Here is a 7,289-nt window from a genome sequence, read left to right as displayed (position 1 = left end):
GATCTGATCCACAATGTCCGTGGTTTCCAGGTGGAGAACCTGGGGGTTATCTTGAAATCCTTTCTCCCTCACCATTAGCTTTTCTACCCCCTTCCAAATCCATTTGTTCCTTATAAATACGTTGCCAGATCATGAGTTTTCAGTGTCTGATTCTGTCATCTCTCTTGTTTATGCTGCCATTACTCTTAATCCAGGCCTTCAGCAGTTCTCATCCGTATAACAGCAGTCACCTGATTTTCCTATTTTGTGGTCTCCTTGCTTCAACAAACCAATTGACACCCTCAAGTCAAAAACTATGTTGATGGACCTCCAAAAGTGACTACTAAGGTTGAAGTCCTTGGTTCAAAGCTCTTCACAATAGGCCCTATCAACATTGTAGCCTGATTTCCCCCATACTATGAACCTGGACAACACTGCACAGCCCTGCACAGCGCTCCGGTTAATCTGGACAACACAAAGTTTTGGAACAAGGCTTTCTGCCTCGTCTTCCTGAAACTTTCTTGTTGGTCCTCACCTGTTATCAAATCCTCCTCATCCTTTAACATGCTTATATTCTCTTTCCCCCTTCACAGCTTTTTTTTGAATTACTCCAACCAAGTAGCCCTCCTTGGAACTCAAGTAGTATCTTCCTCTCTGTTCACATGCTGCCTTTTCAGTAAATTATTGGCATATTTGCACATCACAAATACCCCATGTCAGGGAATGATTTTCACTGATCTTTGTATCCATAGAGCCCTTTTTAGTTGTTCAGTGCCTTACATATTCATGATTGAATATTTGTTGTAATTGAACTAAGATATCTATAAAGGGAGAATTTCTAACCTCTATGAGCAGTCCCTGGTTTTATATTGCTGTTTTATACACCTGTTATTGGGATTTTTTCCTGATACATAAAAAAGGAAAAGCCTAGGGGCACCTGGGTGGCTCAGTCGATTAAGTGTCCACTTCGGCTCAGGTCATGATCTCACGGTTTGTGGGTTCAAGCCCCGCGTCAGGCTCTGTGCTGGCAGCTTGGAGCCTGGAGCCTGCTTCAGATTCTGTGTCTCCCTCTCTCTCTCTGCTCCTCCCCTGCTCATGCTCTGTCTCTCTCTCTCTCGAAAATAGATAATGTAAAAAAAATTTTTTTTTAAAAAGGAAAAGCTTAGTTTCACAATGCCCAAATAGTGTGAAGAATGTGACCTTGGTACATATAATAGATATTTTAAAACTTAAACAGAATTTTTTGGAGTGTTCTCTTGTGTCTATATTTCTATTAGTGATGGAATTTCTCTGGTGTTCATTATTTTATTTTTTTATTGTCTTCATAATTTTAAGAAATAAATCCAGTTTAGCACTTTACTTTTTATGCAGTTTACTTGAGATTAACACAGGAAGAGGTTTCTGGTGTAAAGGACATCAGTGTCTACACTCAGAATTAGGTGACTTTTTTTTTTTTTTAAGTTTATTTTTGAGAGCAAGTGTGTGAGTAGGGGAAGGGGCAGAGAGAGAGGGAGAGAGAGAATCCCAAGCAGGTTCTGTGCCATCAGTGCAGAGCCCGACACAGGGCTCGAATTCACGAACCCTGAGATCATGACCTGAGCTGAAACCAAGAGTCGGACGCTTAACTGACTGAACCACCCAGGCGCCCCTAGTAGGCAAGCCCATAGGAACAAACATGACAGAGCTCTAAAGGAGGATATTCTTTACCTCTTGCACATTCCCCATCAGCATGAGCGGTTCCTTGTCAGTTCTTACAGAGCTAGTCTGAGGCATACTAATCAGGGATTCAGTGCCATAAAGCTCTGCAAGGTCTCAGAAACTATAAAGTGTTAAGACATGGAGTACTGTTTACAGTAGTTCACATTAAATGAGTTAGAGAATGCCTGCTGTCAGGCAAGAGAAATTGAGTCTGCCTTCTAGACTTTGAGAGAAAGTGAGCAGTACTTAAACCTGGCTCTTAAATACATGCGAATTCTGACATCAGGAAGCCTCACAAGGAGCCGTTCTTTGGAATCACTAGAGATAGGGCAAAAAGGGAATTCACCACCAGACGATTCCAGAATGTACCTTTGGTTTTCAGCATGTAACAGTAGATTGTTGAGGAACATTGCTAACAGGCCCCTCTGGCAAAAAGAAGTATAAAATGAGATGTTCTATCTTAAGAAAACAAAATCAGGCAGGCCCATAAGAGACAGACAATAATATCTCACCCAGTGACAGTGAGACATACTAAAAAATGATTTGGTATCTGTCTGAAACTCAAACTGCAGCATTTCCTTTAGTTTTTTTGTTCTGTTTTTTACTAACTCAACAGTACATTCATATTTTCCTAACCACAAGCACAAAATGCAGTATTCCTGGTGGTACTAGAAAATGGCTATGTCTAATTCAAGTTTGTTCTGCATTTTTTGAATTACAGGGTAGTAATCAAATGTACGAAGGGATTGTTTATAGAATTATATTTTCTTTTTGTGAAATTAATAAAGGATTATTTACAATTTTTAAATTTAAAAAACTACTAAAGCACCAAACATGTCTCACTAGTGAGCTTTCATTATTGCTAAGGTAAGTTGATATGAGCTCAGTTGAATACCCACTATGACACGTGCTGTGCGTAGGCCCAGACCCATCACTGCTGCTGCACTTGATCAAGACACTGAGCAGCACTGGACATTTTTTTCTGGCAGAGCATTGCATGGGGTTATGAGATGGGCATACCACCTTTTTGTGTTTTGGAGCATCCAAAATCGAAGACTTCAGAATGAGACCTCAACCTATTTCACATTTTACATAAAAATGTCAACGGAATTTTATTTCTTTAAAAGAGCAGAGCGGAATAGACTGGAAGATTATACATTTTTGCCATTGTGGGAACTTGTAGAGTCCTGGACTCAAAATGACTGGATGGCAATCTTTTTTATAATTTTCCTAGGAATTATTTTTGAGATAATACTCATAAAGATTTATACATCCTTTCATAAGAAACCTGTACTTCCAGAAAAAGGTAGTTTAGGGGCCCAGGAGGTAAGAACAAATGGTTGATTTCTTTCTCCCCTGTTCTTCAAAATCACACATGAGAATAAATTATAAATTTAACTTTGATATTTGGGTTACTCCTTTAACATTTATCTTATTGTCTCCCTTGAAATAGAAGGAAGACTGTTGCCTGAAAAGCATGAAATTTGGTAAATATTATATCATTTCATATTTTAATATAAAACTTGTTCAACCGGAGTTGCTTCTATTGGTGTCCTGACTTTTTTTTTTTTACTTCCCACTTATCTCTAGATAACTGGTCAATTCGTTCATCTTCACCTTCGGAAGAAAGGTAAGTGATACATTGTGAAATTAAATGAAACAGGTTGGGTTTGTTCTATTCAAAATTGCATTTACATCTGAATTACAGAAAAGCGTTTTCCCATACGTAAAAAAGACCACAGCTCTTCGAAGTCATAGTTCAGTCAAACATTGATTTTAATGGTTGCTCTGTTCCAAGCTGTGTTAATGACTTTTCATGTGCTATTAAAATTAACCTTCCAAGGAGGTGTATTATTACTGCTTATACAAATGAGGAAAAAGAACGTTTACAGAGGTTTAGTAACTTGCTTCCCTATCCAATCTCTTTCCCCCCACACACAAAGAAGCAGTAACACCAGTTCTGATCATTCAATTGAAAAAAATATCATTTAGCACCTACCGCAAGCCAAGAAACCCTAAGCTGGGTTCTGCAAAAGTGACACTCTGTTTATACAATCCCAAAGCATCCCAAAGGATGCTAGGGATTAAATATGACAGCACTAGTCTTAATTGCTATTAATATTTGAATTGCTCTTATCAAAACCCATTCAACAATTATTAGATATATCGTCTACAATGAACATTGTGTTTGATACTGGGTTACAAACAATGAGACAGTGTCTGTTCTCCACAAGCTCACTTTTTTTCCTTTTAATGTTTTTTAATGTTTATTTTTGAGGGAGAGAGACAGAGCATGAGTGGGGGAAGGGCAGAGAGAGGGAGGCAGAGAATCTGAAGCAGGATCCAGGCTCTGAGCTGTCAGCACAGAGCCCAACACGGGGCTCAAACTCATGAACCTCAAGATCATGACCTAAGCCTAAGTCGGACGCTTAACTGACTGAGCCACCCATGCACCCCAAGAAGCTTACTTTCTTGTGGAGGAGACATATACATAAAGGATAATTGCATTGCAGTATGGTAGCATGATGATAGATACATTAAGAGAATACTGAGGAGATACTTAAGCCAGCAGGTGTGTTGGGGATGGCTTCATGAAGAAGGTTATGCTGGAGCTGAATTTTATTTATTTATTTTTGTAAAGTTTATTTATTTATGTTGAGAGAGAGAGAGAGAGAGAGAGAGAGAGAGAGAGAGGCAGGGGCAGAGAGAGGGAGAGAGAATCCCAAGCAGGCTCTGCATTGTTAGTGCAGAGCCTGATGCGGGGCTTGAAGTCACAAACCACAAGATCATGACCTGAGCTGAAGCTGGTACTTTAGCCAACTCAGCCATCGAGGCACCCCTGGAGCTGAATTTTAAAGAATAAATAAAAATCAATCAAAAAAAGGCAGCAGGGTGTGCCTGGGTGATTTCTGCTCAGGTTATGATCTCACAGTTCATGGGATCAAGCCCTGTGTTGGGCTCTGTGCTGACAGCATGGAGCCTGTTTGGGATTCTCTCTCTCTCTCTCTCTCTCTCTCTTTCTCTCTCTCTCTCTCTGCATCTCTCTCTCTCCTTTGGAATAAATAAATTAATTTAAAAAAAGACAGCCATTTAGGAGGGTAAGGAGGGTATTCCAGGACATGAGTAGACGGAAGGTAATAAGAAACAGCAGGGCTTGTGCAATCAATTATGATTATGACAGGGAAAAGATATGGCTCCTATGGTGGTATGCAGCATATTGTAGTGAAAAAACACACATTTTGAATTTTAAAAAGTCTGGGTTTAGATCATAGTTCCTCCTCTTAATGATACTATGATCTTGGTTTAAACTCACTGATACTCCATTTCCTTACTTTTCAAATAGCAGTTAGAAGAATTGCCTCTTAGAATGATATGTGTAACAAAGCAAAAATACTTTGCCCTGGTACCAGAATTATTTTGGGGGGACAGAGCTATGTTTAGGAGAGCATCTTTAATTATTCTGAAGGGAAACTGCTTGAATATTGGTAGAAGCCCATGCATAACACTGGTCAAAGTGCATCGCATCAGAGACTGAGTGAATTCTGTCTTGCTTATGAGATGGGAGAGAAGAGAAGGGTGGAGGGGTGAGCATAGAGGAAGGAGGAGCAGGGGGAAAGAGGTGAGGCTCAGGACTGAATGGCATAATGGACATTGAAGGACGAGACCAGCACTCAGTATCTGAGATCAGGGAGAGCCCTGCTGGCCCAGCATAGTCTCGCTTATCTTACATTGATCAGGTTTTGGGGGATGGTTTGTTTCGAGATTGACCACAGCCTCAGAAGTGTGTTCCTGGGAGAGTTTGCCACCATTATATGACTTTCAAAGCTAGGAGCTGTCACCGACAGGTTATTTTAGAAGTGTATCTCCTAAAGGGAATTATGATTGATAAAAGGATTTAAAAACAGATTTCGTATTTATTTGTTACTATGACTAGAGGACTGTCCTAGGACTACAGTCCATTGAATGACTTAATGGATTTACAACTATGGATATTTACTTGTTATCATGGCTATAGACCTGTTAGTCTTTTCCTAGGAGTGTGGGGATTTCTTTTTAAAACTTTGAAGGCCAATTGAGATTGCTGGGGAGAGGCCAAAGGGCATTTCAAAAGTGGAGAGACATTTCTAATGTTTAAGTGGGTGCTATTTGTGTTGCTGTAACCAACTTCCCTCCATTTCTGCCTTCAATTTATGGGTGGTTTGTGTATGTGGATTTCCGTCCCCCACCCCCACTTACTAAACTAAAAGAAAGGGTTCGATTGTATGTCTGGGTCAGCTTGTTGTGGATGAGGGTTAATAATCAGAAACCTACAGGCTGTGAGTGGTCACTTAGCAAATGTTTACCGAGTTCCAACTATGTGCCAGACATTGCTGTTGGCCCCTGAGATCTATTACTGAATACAAAAGCAATGATTCTTGCCTTACATTTTATTTTTTAGAGTTTATTTTATTTTATTTTTTAAAGTTTACTTATTTTTGAGAGAGAGAGTGAGCACACACAGGAGGGGCAGAGAGAGAGAGGGAGAGAGAAGGAGAGAGAGAGAATCCCAAGTAGGCTCCACATGCAGGTCTTCAACTAAGGAACCGTGAGATCAGGACCTGAGCAGAAATCATAAATCGGATGCTTAACTGACTTAGCCACCCAGGCGCCCCTGTTCTGTCTTACATGTTAAAAAAAAAAATTTTTTTTTTTAAAGTTTATTCACTTATCTTGAGGGAGACAGAGACAGCATGAATAGGGGAGGGGCAGAGAGAGAGAGAGAGAGAGAGAGAGAGAGAGAGAATCCCAACCAGCATCTGCACCACCAGCACAGAGCCCAATGTGGGGCTCAAACTCAGGATACAATGAGGTCATCACTTGAGCCGAAACTGAGCGTCGGACGCCCAACTGGCTGAGCCACCCAGGCACCTCTGTCTATCTTTTATTTTTAAAGGATTATTCTGCCAGTTGAGAGTAGACTATATTTAGTCAAGGGTCTAAGCAGATGGGCGGGCTATTGAAAATAATCCAAGTGAGAGATAAAGGTGACTGATACCAGGGTGGCAGCAGTGGGACGTGGTGCAAAGTGGTTGGTTTCAGGATGTGCTTAGAAAAGTAGAGTCAACAGGGTGTGGGTGTGAGAGAGAGAGGGGACAAAAATGAGTCCTGATAGTTTTGGCCTGAGCATGTAGAAAGATGCAGTGGTCAAAAACCCAGATGAAGAAAACTGAGGGGAGCAGGTTTTGATGGGGAGATCAGGAATTTTGTTTTGCATTTGTTGAATTAGAGATATTGAGTTGATATCCAATGGAGATAGTGGATAAGTGTTTTGGAAAAGATGTTTGGTAGAGATACTAAGTCTGGTGGTTGTTGTCATATGGGCAATATTAAAAGTTACAAGAGAGGATGAGATTTCAGAGGGACTGTGTGAAGAGAAAAGGAACAAGGACTGAGCCCTGAGACACTTCAAGGTGATCGGGAAGAAGAGGAGGAGCCATCAAAGGACACTGAGAAGGAGACACCAGGGAGTTAATAGGAAACCAGGAGAATACGATGGCCTGGGAGGTCATCAAATGGACAGTACGTAGAGCTGGTGTGCAAGATAGGTATCAGACCCATATCCCTTATAAATA

The sequence above is a fragment of the Acinonyx jubatus genome, chromosome A1, assembly GCF_027475565.1.
Source record: "Acinonyx jubatus isolate Ajub_Pintada_27869175 chromosome A1, VMU_Ajub_asm_v1.0, whole genome shotgun sequence".
NCBI classification, from domain to species: domain Eukaryota; kingdom Metazoa; phylum Chordata; class Mammalia; order Carnivora; family Felidae; genus Acinonyx; species Acinonyx jubatus.
This window is presented reverse-complemented; position numbering follows the sequence as displayed.